This window comes from Arvicola amphibius, chromosome X (assembly GCF_903992535.2).
Source record: "Arvicola amphibius chromosome X, mArvAmp1.2, whole genome shotgun sequence".
In the NCBI taxonomy this organism is placed as follows: domain Eukaryota; kingdom Metazoa; phylum Chordata; class Mammalia; order Rodentia; family Cricetidae; genus Arvicola; species Arvicola amphibius.
In genome coordinates, this window is record NC_052065.1 from 67,806,123 (window position 1) to 67,826,871 (window position 20,749).

General features: G+C 37.0%; 1 long non-coding RNA gene across 1 annotated transcript; it reads right to left on the bottom strand.

Moving 5' to 3' along the window:
- Positions 1–1,922: 1,922 nt before the first annotated feature.
- Positions 1,923–15,918, bottom strand: LOC119805157. The gene is made up of 3 exons (XR_005283878.1): positions 15,800–15,918; positions 8,541–8,600; positions 1,923–2,057 (listed from the first exon to the last, which is right to left on the bottom strand). It is a non-coding gene; the product is annotated as an uncharacterized LOC119805157 (long non-coding RNA).
- Positions 15,919–20,749: the final 4,831 nt, after the last annotated feature.

The following is a 20,749-nucleotide window of genomic DNA, read 5'->3' on the forward strand; positions in this document are numbered from 1 at the left end:
TTTAAAAATGGAAAAACTAAATGAAGGGATAATCAACTTGAACAGGAATGATGTACAATTATCATTTTAATAACCATTGTTGTCATTTTGATAATTCTTAGTTCATCTCTTAAAAAAGTTACTTCATTTGACTACCAAGATACAGGCCTTAGAAAAACTTAAAACAGATCACAGAGATATTCAAGACAGAGGAATTTAATTGGGACCCAATTTCAACATTACATTATAAGGTTGAAAGGAATAGCCTAAGGTTTTCAAACATCCAACCTTAATATATCCAGTTACCTTACAGGAATTGCCAAATTCTTGAGGCACTGTAAGAGCTGAAAGGAATCCTGTGCCAATGTTACATTTAAGGAGATTCAAGGAAGCAATAGTCTCATATGGTAAGCATTTATGTTTTGTGAAACAAATGTTAAACTTGTGGTCAGTTTATTATAGAATTATCCCTAAAAACTGGATAGACTTGGTTAAAGCTATTTTAGAGCCTGGTCCACAATTACAATGGAGTAGCTGGTTCAGAGAAGAGGCTAAGACTAGTGAACAACAGAGTTAAAATAAAGGTAAGAAAATCTCCCAAGATCAACTTATTGGATAAGGAGATTATGCTATTGTAGAAAGGTAATCCCTATATGATGAATCCCTATATGATGGCCACATCCTGGCTTTAAGCCATGCAGCAGCTTTGAATGCCTGGGACAGAACTGGAGAAATAAGAAAGAAGATTGGATCATTTATTAAAGTCATACAGGGCCCAAAAGAAACCTTTGCAGATTTCTTACAAAGATTGACTTCAGCAGTAAATATAATGTAATAATACCAAATTCAGAAGGTAGATAAATAATAATTAAATCTCTGGCTGTTGAAAATGCTAATTATCAATGCAAAAAAATAATCAGGCCTTAAAAGGCAAGCCCAGCACCCATGGAGGAATGGTTCCAAGATACAATCAATATTGAAACTCATGATCATGATGATGCTCAGATACGAGAGGAGATTCCAAAGGTTTGAGGGAAAAACGAAATGTCAAATGTCATAATTTTAAAACTAAAGTCACCTTAAAATGGATTGTGAACAGGGCATTCCTTGAAAACAAAAAAGGTTTTTTCTAAGCATAATCCAAACACAATGCCCCTTTCTTCTGGATTGTGCAGAAGGTAAGGCAAGAGCAAGCTTTGGGCTAATAAGGAGATCAACAAGAGGCAATCGTGGTTATCCTTTGCCATTAGTAAACTACAGGGGCCTCTCACAGGGCCCTATGCCAAATCTGATTCTATCATGTCCTGCCATCATAGGGGAAACTCCTTCCCAGAGCAACTAGAGAACCTAATGACTATTGTAAGAAACCATACTACTTTGGATAATGAAAGAGCTATAAACGATACAATAAAAAATCAGGAGAAACCATAAAGCAAGTATTTTTGGCACACATCTATAAATTAACAGAGACAAAAAAATGATAATATAAATAAATGGCATTGTCATTGAAGTTCTGGTAGACACAGGTGTGGCTGTAACAGTAATTTCACCAGAATCTTGGCATTAAAATTGGACTTTTCAGGAGATAACTGCTAAGCTTTTATAGACTGTTACTTTATCTTGGGCAAAACAGAGCCTGAGATGAGTCAAAAGTATAGGAACAAAAGTACAGAGAGGAATTTTAAAACCATGTTTTAATATGTTGTGAACATAGCAATGAATTTGTGAGGAAGTAATTTGTTATAGCAATGGAATACTCAGATTAACATTTCCCCCACTCTTAGAAACAAATCATAAATTAACATGTTTTGGGGGAAAATATTAGAAGATATTATAAATAACATTCATTAACCATATACATAGTACAAGAACAGGGCACAACAGATGATGATCTTACAAAGGCACCAACAGCCCTACCTTTAAAATGGTTGACAGACAAACCTTTATCAGTTGCTCAGTGGCCTTTAACAGAGAAGCTCCAGGCTTCAGAACAGCTGGTACAAAGCAACTAGATGCTCAGCATATTGAAGAATCAAACAGCCTTTGGAATTCTCCTGTATTTGTTGTTAAAAAGAAATCTAGAAAATGAAGAATGGTAACAGATCTAAGAGCTGTTAATATGATGATTCAGGGAATGGGAATCTCTACAGTCTGGCATTGCTTTGCCTTCTCTATTACCTAAAGGATTGTCTCTTATAGTCATTGATTTAAAAGATTGTTCCTTCACTATACCTTTACAAGAAAGAGAGAAAAATTGCCTTCACCGTGACTCTTTAACAGTTTTTCTTAAAGTATAAATATTATCTCAAAATTTATAAGATTTATATGTTTGTTAAACTTTTTGTCATAATATTAACAGTCATATAGAGTACTAATTAATTCTAGAGAAAGGTTTTGTCTACCTTTCTGTATATGATTTTGTGCTTGAGTCTCCATCAGTTTTCTGCAGAGAACCATGAGTATGGCTAAGAGTGATCTTTAAAAATCTCCACAAAGGGGATAAGGCCCCACAATGACTATTCTTCCAAGACTATGATAACACCTGAAGAATGATTAATAAAAATTCAGGGTCAGAAAAATGGGGTTCCACCTGAAGATCTGAAAAGCAAAATAGCCAGCCATTGGCTCTTACATAGACCTCAGTTTGAATGGCAATCCTACCTCAGGAATCTCAGAATGAGACTGCATCTGAGAGCTGTCTCACCCTGTCTCATATTCCTCTCCAGGGCTGGGATCAAAGCCGTGTACCACTAGGATTAAAGGTATGCACCACCTGATTTCTATGGCAACCAGGGTGGCTGCTGGGATTAAAGGTGTGTGTGTTACCATAATCTGATTTGTAAAACTGACCAATCGGACTCTTTTACTCTCAGATCTTCAGAAAGTCTTTATTTATTAAAATACATTTGGAATGCCACTACAAACACCACTAAGGTAAAAAAAAAAAGCAAAAAAAAAAAATAAACAAAACTCTAAAGATTGGCTTTGGACTACAAACTGTTCAGAACAATTTTGAGGTGACTATCTAAGATGATCCAGCATAACAGACAACTCTAGCTGGAACTTGAGACAAAGCCTGCACTTTTCCTACACATATTTCTAATCTTGTTCAAGGAACTGTACCAATACAGCTCACTTAACAATGTAATGCAAAATTTCTAGTTCTTGAAGGTTATTACTACTGACTGTTTAGAATAATAAGAAAATGCAGATTAGAAATTAGTCACCTATTGCAAATAAATTTGTACTCATATTACCTATGTTTTCAAGGTCAAACAGTTATATTTTGAATAGGCTGCCTACAAACACTTCAGAGATCTACATAATATAGCATTAAGATGTTTTAATAACATGGATACATTTTTATAATAATAGGACATGTCTCCTCCTGGTAGCATTAATCTACTTCACAGAAAATATAGGACACTGAAGAAACTCCACATGAAGTTCATTTTCTTTTGGCAAAAGTAAGTCATTGGGCAACAAAATGCCTTTGCCTTGACTGCTGAAAGTATGCTGTCCTAATTGGACAATCAGGACACAAAAGAGAATGACCGCAAAACCTTGCCAAAACAAGGTGGGACAGTCCTTCCTTCAAAAATCCCACTTCATAGTAAAGTCTGTTGAATACTCTAGGCCTGTATGCCAAATATGGATGCCTCAGAGTTACAGAGAAACTCTGAGTGACTGCCCAGGAAACTAAATGTTCTTGTCATTTCTCACATTTTTTGGAAGTCACTTGTTTGTTCTTCCTGCTTTCTCAGTTAATGGATCTCTGACATAGTTGAAACCTAGATAGTTATAGTTTTCCTTGTTTATGAGATTCAGAAAAGAAAATAAGTAAAGATGTAAAATATGTATAAGCTTGAAAGATATCAAAAGATAATATTTGATGGTAAAGCAAGTTATGATAGAAAGCAAATTAGGTACAAGATTTTGGACTCACCAAGATAGGATAGATAATGAAATATTTTCTCTGAATTTGTCAAATGCAAATGGATTAGACATTGTTAATGTACTTAATGTCTTAATGTACAGTGTATATAGTCACTGTACTTTTGCATATAGTTTTACTTATATTAGTTATAAACTTCCTTTTATATTAGACAAAAAGGGAAAATACAGTGACTTTTTTATGATCTAACAAATAAAGCTTGTCTGAAGATCAGAGTGCAAAGCTAGCCACACTAGCCAACCAGACAGACCAGACAGAGGTGGCACACACCTTTAATCCCAGTATCCACAGTAGTTTGCCATACAGGTCAGGCAGTGGTGGTACACGCCTTCAATATCAGCACTAGAGAGGAATATAAGGCAGGATGAGACAGGAATTCACTCTCTTTTCAGTTAGAAGGTTTCATAGAGGTAAGAGTTCTCTAGTGACTGACTGATTTGCTTCTCTGATCTTTCAGCTTGAACTCCATTATGTCTCTGGGTTTTTACTAGTAGTGCTACAGTGCATTCTGGGAATACTAAATGGACTCAGTTGTAGTTATATAAACACACACTGTACATACATGTGTGTATTTATATAAGACAATACTTATAGAGGTCATGAGTTAGAGAGGGGGTTGAGTGAACAAAGGAGGAGTTGGAGGGAGTGTGAAAATATAGTACTCATGTGGAATTCTAAAAAAAATAACTAAATTAAATATATAGCAGTCACATGCTATAAAGGGAGCAGAATTCATTATTGTTACCGATATAGACAGTGGCAAGTTACTCATGCTCCAATGGATATCTGCATATTCATGGCCATAAAGTAAGCACTGGTTTCTTTCTGGAGAGAATCTATGTGCTTCGTTTTTTTATAAATATATTATATGTCTCTATATTCTAAGATGTGTCTGTCAAATCTACACCTAGTGAGAATACGAGTTTTCCAAAAAGTGCAAGGCAGTAAAATGATAATTCCAAGAATGTTAGACATGTCACATAATGATAATAATAGTTAAAATTTATTGAGAGATTATGATGTACAATGACTCTATCTAGTATTTTACATTCATTATAATTTGTACTTTTTAAAATAAACACACAGAACTGGTAAGTAATCCATTTAAGTTTATGTGGCTAATACAAATGAATAAATGTTCACATCTAGATCTGACATACTCTAGCTTCTAAGCCTTCACCAGCCATCCTGAACATTTATACATACAGATATTTAAGGACTTTTCCAGGTTTACTTGCCCCATCCTCGCCCAAACTCAGCAAGCAGCAAATAATAATTGCTCAAATTCAAATAGTGTAAAAACCTCTTGAGCTCAAGTGCTATGTTCTTGTAACTATCACTGTGCTGCCTTACACCTTTAGAAAACCCTTTTTCTAAATAGGTTTCTATACTTGAAAACTACTCTGTTGTGCCCACAGTGTTATTGAGAAGGTATCTATCTGTATGACAGTATACTGAGGATTTTGTTGTGAACAGAGTAACTGCTTCAAAATAGCCACAAAAGCTCTTAAGAGGATTCTATTTCTAGAACAGGCTTTCAAGTGTGTCTCTGGGTCTCACTAGATTTCTTTGTCTACTGTGAAATGATTTGTTACAGAATAGGAGTATGAATGTTATTCTTCCGGTCTTCATTTAGATATATACTACATTTGGATGCTAGTAATTAGTCATTAATATATTTATGAAGTAGAGGCTTGTGTGGAAGGAAAATATAATCACTTTATTTATGCCATAGCTTTTATAAACTCAGTGTTTTTGTTGGAAAATATATAAAATTAACATTTAGATCTCCAAAATTTATTGAATCATATTGGAATTTACTGTGGTAAAATGTCTCTGTAAAGAGAACATTCCCTACAGTTAGTACCCTAAATTAAAAGCTATTAAAATTTTACTGATAAATTTAAATGTTTAAAAAATGAGGAAATGTTTTAAAAAATGTACTTGCCTGATGGCTAAAGCAGCTGAATAATTTGCCTGTGATTTTAAAATATTCAAATCAATTCACACAGATTTTAATGCACATATATCTTTTATGTGGAATACTGTATAACACTGTCTTCCAAAAGTAACATGGCTGCCACACTATCAAAATCACAGCAGCTGGATTTACCTGCACTAGACCTGCACAAGACCTGTCCCACCAACACCCTGTCATGAAGAGGGAAAAGTCTCCTGAGACTTCACTGTTCCTTAAAAATAGGTAGTTATGGGGTAGGGATATATATGTTCTTCAGAGGAATAGCCACTATTACATTAACTGTGATGTTGAGTTTTAACTATCAGTTTGACACAATCTAGACCCACACAGGTGAAGGGCCTCTAAGAATAACTCTGAGGGATCATCTTAGTTACATAAATTGATATGAAAAGAGCTATCTTCTGTAGGCAGCTCTATTTCCTAGACTTGGGGATTCGAAATTATACAAGTGAAGAAAGGGTATTGAGCTCTGGCACTCACATATTAATTCATTACTCTCTTCCCTTGCTTTCTGTTGCTTGCCAACATGACTATCCTACCAAAATTGACTGAAATCTGGAGCTGTGACCTTTCCCCCTTAAATTGTGCTCATTGGTTTATCACGGCAACAAGAAGAGAAACTAAGACAAAACTTCAAAGCAGTCGGAATGGTAGTTAGGAGGAGAGACACATTTTCTCCAGTAAAGTATGCACTAGTGAGCTATCCATTCTCCTGTAAATAACCACCTATGTTCCTGTATGTTACTCTAGTGAAACTTATTGCATCATCATAAAAGAAAAACAAACATGAATGTAGAAGGAGAATGAGCTGGGAAAAAGAAAGGGATAGTGGGGGAAGAAGACAGACAAGAAAGGGTAATCTCTAATAAAAAAATTTCCTACACAGTATATTAAATTAAAAATGATTAAAACAGGCCGGGCGGTGGTGGCGCACGCCTTTAATCCCAGCACTCGGGAGGCAGAGGCAGGCGGATCTCTGAGTTCGAGGCCAGCCTCGTCTACAAGAGCTAGCTCCAGGACAGGCTCTAGAAACTACAGGGAAACCCTGTCTCGAAAAACAAAACAAAACAAAAAAAATGATTAAAACATTATCAATTATTCAAGTGTATAAAGAAACACACTATTATGTGTAATTAACATATGTCAATAAAATAGAAATATTTTAATATCAAAACTGTACACACTAACATGGACATTCTTTACTTACTCAGTAAAAGGGATATTTTTCTTATAAGATTTGAGTTAGTCACTTTTAATAGAGTATAAGTTTATTTCACAGTTGTTTTTTCACAAAAAGAGATTAATTAAGACAGATTTTTACAAAATAGCTATTATGGTGAAATAATTTAGGACAATATTTAGGGGCTAGGGAAATTGTTCTGTGGGTAAGATCACTTGCTGTGCATTCATGAGGACCTGAGTTAGAATCCCAAGTAACCATGCTTAAAGCCAGGTATAGTTAAAGAAAGAAGTTGCTGCAATAAATATTAGCAGCTACAATGAATATTTTTAGAAAATTCTCAATGAATATATTTAAAATATATTAAATCCTTTCCCCCAACACACCCTGTCCCAAAGCCTTTGCCTGCAAGTTCCTTGGAAACATGCAACACAGCCTGCCTGCTCCAGTACTGAGGGGACAGGAGAGCCAGTGGGAAGTGTTCCTGCTGCTAACCCAGCCTGCCCCCAAGCTTGCCTTTTCGCTTGTGAGGACCTGGGACCCTGCAATACAGCCTGCTCCACTGCTGAGGGGTCTGGAAAGGTGAGTCTATAGCCACATGGACAGCTGAAAGCGCCACTCTCTGGGACCTTCCCATTGGGACAGAACCCAGGGGCCCCACCCCAACTCCCTCAGCTTTTCTGGCCAGCCACCTGGGAGTGTTCTTGCTACTGGGCTTTCTTTCCACCAACCCACCCTGGCCCCAAGCCCACCTCTTGGCTGAGAGGTCCTGGGAACCCTGCAACACAGCCTACTCCATTGCTGAGGGAACTGGAGAGGTGAGTCAGTGCCCTCAAGCCCAGACAGCCAGACGCCCCACTCTTTGGGACCTTACCAATGGGACAGAACCCAGGGGCCCCTTCCCAACTACCTTGATTTCCTGGCTAGCCAGCAGGGAATATTCCTGCTGATGGGCTTTCTCACAACCGACCCTGTTCCCAAGCCCATCTCCTAGCCTTCAAGGTCCTTGGAACCCTGAAACACAGGCTGCTCCCAGTGCTGAGGGGACTGGAGAGGTGAGTACACGGCCAAAGGGCCAGACAGCCTGATGCACTACTCTCAGGAACCTTCCCAGTGGGACAGAACCCAGGAACCCCTCCCCAACTTCCTAGCCTCTTCTGGCCAGCCAGCAGAATGTTTCTGTTGGGCTTTTCCCCCAACCCACCCTGCCCCCAAGCCTGCCTTTTTACCTTGGAACCCTGCAACACAGGCTCTTCCCAGTGCTGAGGGGACTGGAGAAGTGAGTCAATGGCCACAGGGCCAAACAGCCTTAAGCACCACTCTCAGGAACCTTCCCAGTGGGACAGAGCCCAGGAACCCCTCCCCAACTCTCTAAGCTCTTCTGGCCAGCCAGCAGAATGTTCCTGCTGGGCTTTTCCCCCTACCTACCCTACCCCCAAGCCTACCTTTTTACCTTCAAGGTCCTTGGAACCCTGCAATGGAGCTTGCTCCTATACTGAGAGGACCTAAGAGAGAGCAAAACAAGAAAAACTCCTAAGGACTCAGACAGTCACAGCAAATATGGGACCAAGATGCCAAAACACTGCTGGCTTCATTTAAAGGAAGAGATGGGGAGACACCAATGCAAGAATTCCTTCAATTTCCTAAAAAGCAACATGCTAACACCAAAATCCAGATGACATACATCAGGAAGACTTGATCATCCTAACCCAGAAGGTGTAGAAGAAAACAACTTAAAACGTAACTTTATGAAAATGATGAAGACATTTAAATAGGAAGTGAAAAACTCCCTTAAAAAATGAATTGGTAGAAAAGTCAAACAAAAAGTTAGAAGAAATTAATAAATCCCTCAAAGATATCCAAGAAAACAAAACAAAAAAATAAAAAAGGTAAAGGAAACAGTTCAAGACTTGAAGACTGAAATGGAGGTAATAAAGAAAACACAAACCGAAGGAAGGCTGGATTTAGAAAATCTGGGTAAACGAACAGGAACTATAGAGAAGTATAAACAAGAGAATACAAGAGATAGAAGAATCTCAGGCACTGAAGATATTATTGAGGAAATAAACTCACTGGTCAAAGGAAACATTAAATCCAAAAAAATCCTTAGCACAAAACATTCAAGAAATCTGGGACACCATGAAAAATTCAAACCTAAGAATAATAGGGTTAGGAGAAGGAGAAGAAATCCAGCTCAAAGGCACAGAAAATGCATTCAACAAAATTATAGAAGAAAACTTTCCCAACTTAAAGAAGGATATCCCTATGAAGGTACAAGAAGCTTACAGAACACCAAATAGACTGGATCAAAAAAAATCCCCTTGTCATATAATAATCAAAACACAAAACATACAGAATAAAGAAAGAATATTAAGCACTGCAAAGGAAAAAGGTCAAGTAACATATAAAGGTAAACCTATCAAAATTACACCTGACTTCTCAATAGAAACCATGAAAGCCAGAAGGTCTTGGATAGATGTGCTGCAGACACTAAGAGACCATGGATGCAAGCCCAGACTACTATACCCAGCAAAGCTTTCTTTCACATTGATGGAGAAAACAAAATATTCCAATACAAAAACAGATTTAAACTATACGTATCCACAAACTCAGCCTTACAGAAAGTACTAGAAGGAAAACCTAAACCCAAGCAAGCTAACAACACCCACAGTAACACAGACATCTGATAACCCTCCACCAACACAACTCAAAGAAGGAAAACACATAAACACTACCACCAAAAAATAACCAGACTTAACAACCACTGGTCATTAATATCATTTAATATCAATGGACTCAATTCACCTATAAAAAGACACAGGTTAAGAGAATGGATATAAAAACAGGATCCAACATTCTGCTGTTTACAAGAAACACACCTCAACCTCAAAGACAGACACTACCTCAGAGTAAAGGGTTGGGGCAAGCTTTTCCAATCAAATGGACCTAAGAAACAAGAGGGTGTGGCTATCCTAATATCTAACAAAATTGATCAGAAATCAATAAGAAGAGATGGAGAAGGACACTTTATACTCATAGCAGGAGCAATTCATCAAGATGAAGTCTCAATCCTGACTATCTATGCCCCTAATATAAGAGCACCCACATATGTAAAAGAAATATTACTAAAACTTAAATCACACATCAAACCCCACACACTTATAGTAGGAGATTTCAACACTCCTTTATTACCAATGGACAGGTCAACCGGATAGAAACTTAACAGGGAAATAAGAGAACTAACAGATGTAATGAATCAAATAGACTTAACAGATATATATAGAACATTCGACCCAAACAGAAAAGAATATACATTCTTTTCAGCACCTCATGGAACTTTCTCTTAAATTAATCACATACTCAGTAACAAAACAAACATCCACAGATACAAAAAAAAATGGAGTAATCACCTGTGTCTTATCAGATCACCATGGAGTAAAGATAGAATTTAACAGCAATACTACCCCCAGAAAGCCTACAAACTCATGGAAATTGAACAGTCAAATACTGAACCACCCCTGGGTTAAGGAAGAAATAGAAAGAAATTAAAGTCTTCCTTAAATTAATGAAAATGAAGGCACAACATATCCAAACCTATGGGACACTATGAAAGCAGTGCTAAGAGGAAAGTTCATAGCACTAAGTACCCACATAAAGAAAACGGAGAAAGCTCACATTAGCAACTTAACAGCACACCTGAAAGCACTAGAAAAAAATAAAAAAGAAGCAGACTCACCCAGGAGGAGAAGACTGGAAATAATCAAACTGAGGGCTGAAATAAACAAAATAGAAACAGAAAACACAAAGAGCTGCTTCTTTGAGAAAATCAACAAGACAGACAAATTCTTATCTAAACTGATCAAAAGGCAGAGAGAGAACACCAAAATTAACAAGATCAGAAATGAAAAGGGGGACATAATGACAGACACTGAGGAAATTCAGAGAATCATTAGGTCTTGCTACAAAAGCCTGTGCACCACAATAATTGGAAAATGTAAAACAAACGGACATATTTTAGATAGACACCATATACCAAAATTAAATCAAGACCCGGTGAGCAATTTAAATCGGCCTATATACTGTGAGGAGATAGAAACTGTCATCAAAAACCTCCCAACCCCCCAAAAAAGCCAAGGGCCAGATGGTTTAAGTGCAGAATTCTACAAGAAGTTCCAAGAAGAGCTAATACCTATACTCTACAATGTGTTCCACATAATAGAAACAGAAGGGGCATTGCCAAACTCTTTATGAAGCTACAGTTACCCTGATACCAAAATTGCACAAAGACTCAACCAAGAAGGAGAATTACAGACCAATCTCACTCATGAACATGGATGCAAAAATTCTCAATAAAATATTGGCAAACCAAATACAAGAACACATAAAAAAATCATCCATTATGATTAAGTAGGGTTCATCCTAGAGATGCAGGGCAGGTTCAATATACAAAAATCTATCAATGTAATCCATCATATAAATAAATTGAAAGAAAAACCATATAATCATTTCATTAGATGCTGAAAAAGCATTTGACAAAATTCAACACCCTTCATGATAAAGGTCTTGGAGAGATTAGGGATACAAGGATCATATCTAAATATAATAAAAGTAATATACAGAAAGCTGACAGCTAACGTCAAATTAAATAGAGAGAAACTGAAAGCAATTCCACTAAAATCAGGAACAAGACAAGGCTGTCCACTCTCTCCATATCTCTTCAACATAGTGCTTAGAGTTCTAGCAATAGCTGTAAGACAATATAAACAGATCAAGGGGATTCAAATTGGAAAGGAAGAAGTCAAACTTTCGTTATTTGCAGATGATATGATAGTGTACATAAGTGACCCCCAAAGCTCTATCAAAGAACTCCTACAGCTGAGAAATACCTTCGGTGATGTGGCAGGATACACGATCAACTCAAAAAACTCGGTAGCCCTCCTATACACAAAGAATAAAGAAGCTGTGGGGGAAATCAGAGAAACATCACCTTTCACAATAGCCACAAATAGCATAAAGTATATTGGGGTAACACTAACCAAAGAAGTGAAAGACCTATTTGACAAGAACTTTAAGTCTTTGAAGAAAGAAATTGAAGAATATAGCAGAAAATGGAAAGATCTCCCATGTTCTATAGATTCAAAATTCCAACAAAATTCTTCACAGACCTTGAGAGAACAATAATGAACTTCATATGAAAAAATAAAAAACCAAGAATAACCAAAACAATCTTATACAATAAAGGAACTTCTGGAGGCATTACCATCCCTGACATCAAGTTCCATTACAGAGCTACAGTAATGAAAACAGCATAAAAACAGAGATGTTGACCAATGGAATCAAATTGAAGACCCAGATATTAATCCACACACCTATGAACACCTGATTTTTGACAAAGAAGCTAAAATTTTACAATGGAAGAAAGAAAACATCTTCAGCAAATGGTGCTGGCATAACTGGATGTCAACTTGTAGAAGAATGAAAATAGATCCATATTTATCACCATGCACAAAACGCAAATCCAAATGGATTAAAAACCTCAATATAAATCCAACACACTGAACCTAATAGAGGAGCAAGTGAGAAGTTGCCTTCAATGCATGGGCACAGGAGTCCACTTCCTAAGTATAACTCCAGTAGCACAGACAATAAGAGCAACAATGAATAAATGGGACCTCCTGAAACTGAGAAGCTTCTATAAAGCAAAGAACACAGTCATTAAGACAAAAAGGCAAACTACTGAATGGGAGAAGATGTTCACCAACCCTACATCAGCAAAGAACTGACATCCAAAATATATAAATAACTCAAGAAACTAGGCATTAAAATTCTAAATAACCTATTTTTAAAAATGGGGTACTGAAGTAAACAGAAAATTCACAACAGAAGAATTTCAAATGGCCAAAAGATACTTAAGGACATGTTCAACTTCCTTAGCTATCAGGGAAATGCAAATCAAAACAACTTTGAGATACCATCTTACACCTGTCAGAATGGCTAAAATCAAAAACACTAATGATATCTTATGCTGGAGGATGTGGAATAAGGGGAACACTCATCCATTGCTGGTGGGAATGCGAACTTGTGCAACCACTTTGGAAATCAGTGCAGCAGTTCCTAGAAAATTGGGAGTCAACCTACCTCAGGATCCAGCAATATCACTCTTGGGAATATACCCAAAAGATGCTAAATGCTCAATCATACTACAAAAGCATTTGTTCAACTATGTTCACAGTACCATTATATGTAATAGCCTGAACCTGGAAAAAACCTAGATGCCTCTCAACAGAAGAATGGATAAAGAAAGTGTGGCACATCTACACATTGGAGTACTACTCAGCAGAAAAAAAAGACATCTTGAATTTTGCATGCAAATGAATGGAATTAGAAAACATTTTCCTGAGTGAGATAACCCAGACCCAAATCTATGAATACAGTATATACTCATTCATTAGTGGATACTAGTCATAAACAAAGGACATTGAGCCTATAGTTCATGATCCTAGAGAAGTTAAGTAATAAGGTGAACTCAAAGAAAAACATAGATCAACTTGGAAATTGGAAGAAGACAAGATTGCTTGACAAAATTTGGGAGCATGGGGGTGGAATGTCGAAGGAAGGGAAGAAGGGGAAGAGGATGGGAGAAGGGGAGGTCTGGGGAGAGCTTGAGGAAACGGTATAGTTGAGATGGAGGAAGGACAGATATGAGAGCAAGGAAAAAGATACCTTGATAGAGGGAGCCATTATGCAGTTAGCAAGAAACCTGGCTCTAGAAAAATTCCCAGGAATCCACAAGGATGACCCCAGCTAAGACCCTAAGCAAAAGAGGTGAGGGTGCCTTGCCCTGTAGTCAGACTGATGATTATCTTAAATATCACCATAGAACCTTTGTCCAAAAACAGATGAAAATAGAGACAAGAGACCCACATCAGAGCACTGGACTGAGCTCCCAAGGTCCAGTTGAAGAGCAGAAGGAGGGTAAGTTTGAACAAGGAACTCAAGACCATGAGGGGTTCACCCACTGAAACAGTGTGCCTGAACTAATGGGAGTTCACCAACTCCAACTGGACTGGGAATGAACGAACATGGGATCAAACTAGTCCCTCTGAATGTGGTTGACAGTTGGAGGAGACTGAGGGGACAATGACAATGGCACTGGGATTTGTCTCTACTGCATGTACTGGCTTTTGGGGATGCTACTCTCTTTGGATGTATACCTTCCTCAACCTGGATGCAGTGGGGAGGGCCTTGGACTTTCCACAGGGCAGGATGCCTGGTCCTTTCTTAGGATTAGAGGGAGAGGAGTGGGAGGGTGTGTGGAGGCAGTGGGAGGAGGGGAGGGAGTGGGAGGAGGGGAGGGGACTTTCCACATGACAGGATGCCTGGTCCTTTCTTAGGATTAGAGGGAGAGGAGTGGGAGGGTGTGTGGAGGCAGTGGGAGGAGGGGAGGGAGTGGGAATTTGGATTGGTTTTTTTTAAGTAATAATATAAAATAGTAATAATAATAAATAAATAAAATATATTAAATATTAGCACAAAAACTTTAGAGTTAAATTATACCATGACCAATTACAGTTAGTAACAATAAACAGAGTATTTCAATCAATACAAAATAAATATATATTTATTCTCAAGAGGAGGTGAAATCTACTGTAAAAGAAATCACATTTTAGACAATAAAGCAATGCCTAAACTATATATATAGTTATTATACATAATAATACATATTACAAATATATAAATGTGATATATATTTTTTTCATTATCCATTTATCAGTTATGAACAGCATGCATAAGACTTGCACAAGCTCAAGCCAGACAAAATCCCAGGATGGATGAGGGGAAATGGGCACTATGTCCCACCCCTCACTTAGGAGCTATTGGCATTAGGTTGCTGCTAGAAAGAGTCAGTTTCTTTAATGTTATGACACCTGGTGTATGGACTGCACTCTAGATCAGGCCCCATGCTCAGGAATAACCAGTCAACCCAAACTAGACTCAAAGGGAGGGGTAGGTGAGGGATGGGCAGGGAAATTGTGCTGCCTAGTTTATGTCAAATTGACACAAGCCAGAGTCATCTGAGAGGAAGAAACCTCGATTGAAAAACTTCCTTCATAAGATATGACTGTAGGCAAGCCATTAAGGCATTTTCTTAAAATTCCTTCACATATTACACCCTGACCACAGTTCCCTTCCCTCCTTCCCAGTATCCCTCCTACCTCCCCTCACACCCAGATCCATCCTGCCCTACATCTCCCCTCAGAAAAGAGCAGGCCTCCCAGGAATATCAACCAAACATGGTATAACATGCTACAATAAGATCAGGCACATACTATCACATCAAAGCTGGATGAGGCAACCCAGTAGGAAGCAAAGGGTCCCACAAGTAGGCAAAAGAGGCAAAGACTGTCCCCACTTCCACTGTTAGGAATCCCACAAGAACACCAAGCTACTCAGGCATAATGTATATGCAAAGGACCTAGGTCAAACCTTACAGACTCCTTGATCTCTGCTAGCGCCCAAGAGTCCCAGTCAATTGATTTTGGGGGCTGTGTTCTTGTGGTATTCCTGACCCCTCTGATCCCTCAGATTTCTCCTATCCTCTGTCCTCCCCTGAACTGGCCATCTTCTATAACCAGAAAAGGCTTCAAGTGAAGATTGGGACATCAACCCAGCCACAACACCTTCGACGTACAGTTTTTCCTACCTGCAGGGCTCTGGAACTGGAGCCTCACAGAATTCTTATCAAAGAGAACGAAGAGACTTCCTCCAGCAACTGATGGGAACATATGCAGAGTCCCACAGCCAAACATTACGCAAAGCTTGGGAAGTCCTGCAGAGGGGATATTTTCTTAATTAGAGATTGATGTGAGAAGGTCCAGCCCATTGTGGTACCACCTCTGGGCCAGTGATCTTAGATGCTGTAAGAAAAAAGATTTATAAAGCCATGAGGGACAAGCCAATAAGCAGAAATCCTCCAAGGCTCCTGCATCAGCTCCTGCCTCCAGATTCCTGCTCTGTTTCTATCCCTATCTTGACTTTCTCCAATAATGAACAGAGATGTGGAAGTGTTAAGCAAAATAAATCCTCTCCTTCCCAAGTTGCTTTTGGTTATGGTTGTTTCTTCACAACAGTAACCATAACTAAGACATAGATGAATGTGATAAATATGCATTGTAAGAGATGTTCAAATAATTAATAAAATATATTATAAAATAATAGAACCATCAACAAGAAAGCCTAATGAGGTACCTTATAGTATTAGTAAAGCAAGAGTAAGCAAAACACAACAGCAATAAAGTATAAAAACAGAAATCAATCAAATGAAGACAAAAATAATAAAAAGAATTGATGAACTGAAGAGATAGAACAATGCTTATAACAAAAGAATGACATTGCCCAAATAAACAGTTACATTGCTATTGCACACATATGACCTAACTAAATTAAATCTATAGAATATAAACAACTGAAATATATTTATAACATATAGTTTAAGAATAATAAAATGTATCCCAACAAAGAAAACCCCAAAACTTGACAGATTCACTGCATGAAGAAAATAACAGACCACCTTCTCTGAAAAATATAGACACAGAAATTCTCAGTAAACTTCTTAAAACCTGGGTTTAATAACATACTAACAAGTTAATACACTACTTAACACATCTATTTCTCTACAGGGATGCAAAGGTAGTTCAAGATAAACCACATGGTCATCTTAGCTGATACAGAAAAGACTTTTTACAGTATTTACCATCCTTTCATAACAAAACCCAGAGGAACATAATCAATATATTGAAGGTTATATATGACAAATCTATAGCCAATTGTATACTAAATCGGGGAAAATTAAAACATCTCCCAAGAGATTTGGAACATAACAAGTATGACTTCTTTCTTTCCTATTCTACATAGTGTTCTATATTTTAGCTAGAGCAATATGAAAGTAAAAGTATATAAAATGAATACAAATAGTCAAATCAAAGTCTTTCTTTAGATAGCATGGTTCTTTATTTCAATACCTAGAGGATCAGATGATCAGGCTTGCCAGCAAGCATGCAGACTGAATTGACTCCTGAAAGTTGTCATCTTATATCCACATGTGTGTGCTAGCACACAGGTACACACAGACACACACACACACACACACAAGATTTTTTTAAGAGTCTAGATATTCCACAAGAGAACTCTGAGATTTTATAAACACATTTGTCACAGCAGCAGGATTTAAAAAAAAAAATCAATGTACAAAAATCAGTACCTTTTATATAGAGAGAAAAAAAGTTTTCCAGGAAGAAATCAGGAAACAATCCTATCCAGAATAGCTTTTATATAGCAAAGAATAAACTTAACTAAGGAGGTAAAAGATTTATACAATGGAAGCTTTGCACCACTGAGGAAAAAAATTGAAGAAGTCAATAGAAGATGGAACATTCTCTCATGGTCGTATTGGCAGAATCAAATTGTAGATGGTTATATTGCCTAAATTGATCTACCAGTTCAACAAAGTACCCATTAAAATACCAATGACATTCTTTCCGGCAGAGAAAAAGAAACTCTACACAACATAATGCAAATATCCAAAACAATCCTTTGAAGAAAAAGTATCACAATAGATATTATTAATATTAATTTCAAATTATGTTATAAAGCCATATTTAAAAGAAACAATGGCATTGCCTTAAAAATAGACTAATAGACTAGAAGACCCATAACAAACCAATAAAGCTATAGCCCTATTTCTGACACTTGTACTATAAGTATAAATTGACAAAAGCCAGCCCCTTCAACAATTGGTATTATGAAACCAAATAGACACGTGTGAAAGAATTATATTAGATACATATTTCTCATCCTGAACAAAAATTAATTGAAAATGAATCAAAGACCTTAATGTAAGATCTGACACCTTGAAGTTTTGAGCAAAAACATAGATAAAACACCTCAAGATACAGACACAACCAAGCACCACATAGGAATTCAACAACACAGGAAATAACACCAAAATTTGAAAATAATGGATTGAATTAAATTAAAAAGTTTCTACACAGCAAATTAAATTATCATCAGGAAATGAAAACACCGTGTATAGAATGGGAAAAAAAATCTTTGCCAACTATATATCAGCTAGAAAGTTTCTCCTAAGAATATATAAATAATTGAAAAAAATTATACACAAAACCATACAAAACTCTTATCATTATATGGGCTAATGAATTTAGTAGAAATTTCTCAAATGAGCAAATAAAAATGCCATTAAACAATTGACATAGATCTTATAATCCTTAGCTATCAGCGAAATGCTAGTTAAAATTGTTATGAGATTAAATCTCACCCCAATCAGAATAGATAGCATCAATTTAACAAATGACAAAAAATGGTAAAAATATGGAAATTAGTAACCCTTATACCTTGTGGGTATAAATGTGCATTAGTACAGTTACTATAGAAAAATGTATAGAAAAGATTAAAACTGAAAATACAACTATCACATGACCCAGATATACCATTCTTTGATACATTAACTGAAGGACTCTAAGCCAACATACTGTAGATACTTTCATATCCATATTTACTATTAACAGTATTCATAACAGGTAGGAAGCAGAATGAACCCAGATGTCTACCAACAGATGACTAGAGAAATGTTGTACATATACATAACAGAATTTTATTCAGCTGAAGAATAATGTAAAACCATAACATTTGCAGGAAAACGAATGAAAAAGGAGATCATTATATTACTACCAAGTTATGTATGTGAATGTTACATGCACCTTAAGAATATCTTGCCAAGTTGGCTATTATTTACTAATCAAAGAAAGGCTGCTATACCACTACTAGCTTTTCAATTATTAAACCCAGGGCTTGGAAAAATTTCTCAGTGGTTAGAGCACTAACTGCTTTCCCACAGATCCTGAGTTTAATTCCCAACACCAACATGGTAGTTCACAACCATCTATAACTGTAGCCCTATGGGATTCTATGACATCTTCTGGTGGGAAAATATACATGCAGATAAAATACGTCAAATCAAAATTAAACCCAAATTATCATTTCTAGAAGACATACCTCACATTAACTGGGGAGGAGAGAGGGAGCATAATACAAAAGGAGAAGCACAGAGGGAGGAGGGATAAATAGCATTAAGGATCTTTTTTAAAGCCATAATGAAACTTATTTTAAGTTTATTATAAAATGCATATATAATATGTGTGTGGGGGGGTATAGTTTAAATAGAACTATGCTACAGGGGGTGATAATGTTCCCCTCAAGAGTCATAATCTGTGTAACAAAAAATTCCAGCACCAAGCATAAGAAACTTCCTTTTGAATTGTTGGCTAGGAACAACATGAGCTATTGAAATTAACCTTGGTTGCCTTTAAGTATTTGAAGGTAAGTCCCTATTACTGAAGAAACAATTCACTTTAGGCAGAGGACTTGAGAGAACTCACAATGGAGCTGACCTGGAAGCATCCTTGCTAAGGACTAGCCTTCATAATGCCAGAGGTGCTAAACAGGCTACTAAGAGAGAAAAATAATAAATAGTCATACCATCAGTATAGTCTATGAACCACAACACTGATCAGCCCAGCAAGATATACCCACTGGTACAATAGTGGCACTTACATCTTGGGGTTAAGGAACACCTAAATCGATTTAAGGTCTGCTCAGCAGAAGGAAATTCATGCCTGGTACTGTTAACCCACAGCTGGTGAGGTTGTAGACTAGAAAAAAAAATGTACTACTTCCCCTTTCCAAAATTATTATAGTTTCTAACTGCAACCTAAATGCATACCCTTATACGAACAGATAAAAGGAACTCCCACCATTTCTCACAGTAGCTTCTTTTGCAACTGATTAAAAACTACTGCAGAAATCCACAACTGGTCAAAATGCAGAGAACAACTGACGGTGGAGTACCAATCCCATTTGATACATCCATGACATGATGCTTGCACCTAAAGCACAAGGATATCATGGAAGTAGGAGCAGAAAGATGCTGACAGCCATAAGACCAAGCCATAAGCCAAGCCATAAGACCAAGATGACAGAGAAACTGCACCCATGAAATATCAAAAATATGTTTTTGGTTGTGAGCCTAGCCTTTCAAAATATAAACCACATGAAATATCATCTCATTAGATGCTGAAAAACCTTTTGACAAAATGCAACATCCCTTCATGATAAAGATCTTGGAGAGAGCAGGGATATGAGGAACATACCTAAACATAATAAAAGCAATATACAGCAAGCCAACATCAAACTAAATGGAGAGAAACTCACAGTGATTCCACTGAAATCAGGAATAAGACACTCTCTTCATGTCTATTCAATATAGTTCTTGAGGTCTTAGCTAGAAAAATAAGACAAAAAAAGGGGATCAAGGGGATACAAATCGAAAAAGAAGTCAAACTCTCACTATTTGCTGATGATATGATAGTTTATAAAAAGAGACCCCAAAAATTCTACCAAGGAACTTCTACAATTCATAAACACTTTCAGTAATGTAGCAGGATACAAGATTATCTCAAAAAGCCAGTAGTAGCCCTCCTGTACACAGATGGTAAATGGACTGAGAAAGAAATCAGATAAATATTACCCTTCATAATAGCCACAAATAGCAAAAAATATCTCGGGGTATCCCTAACCA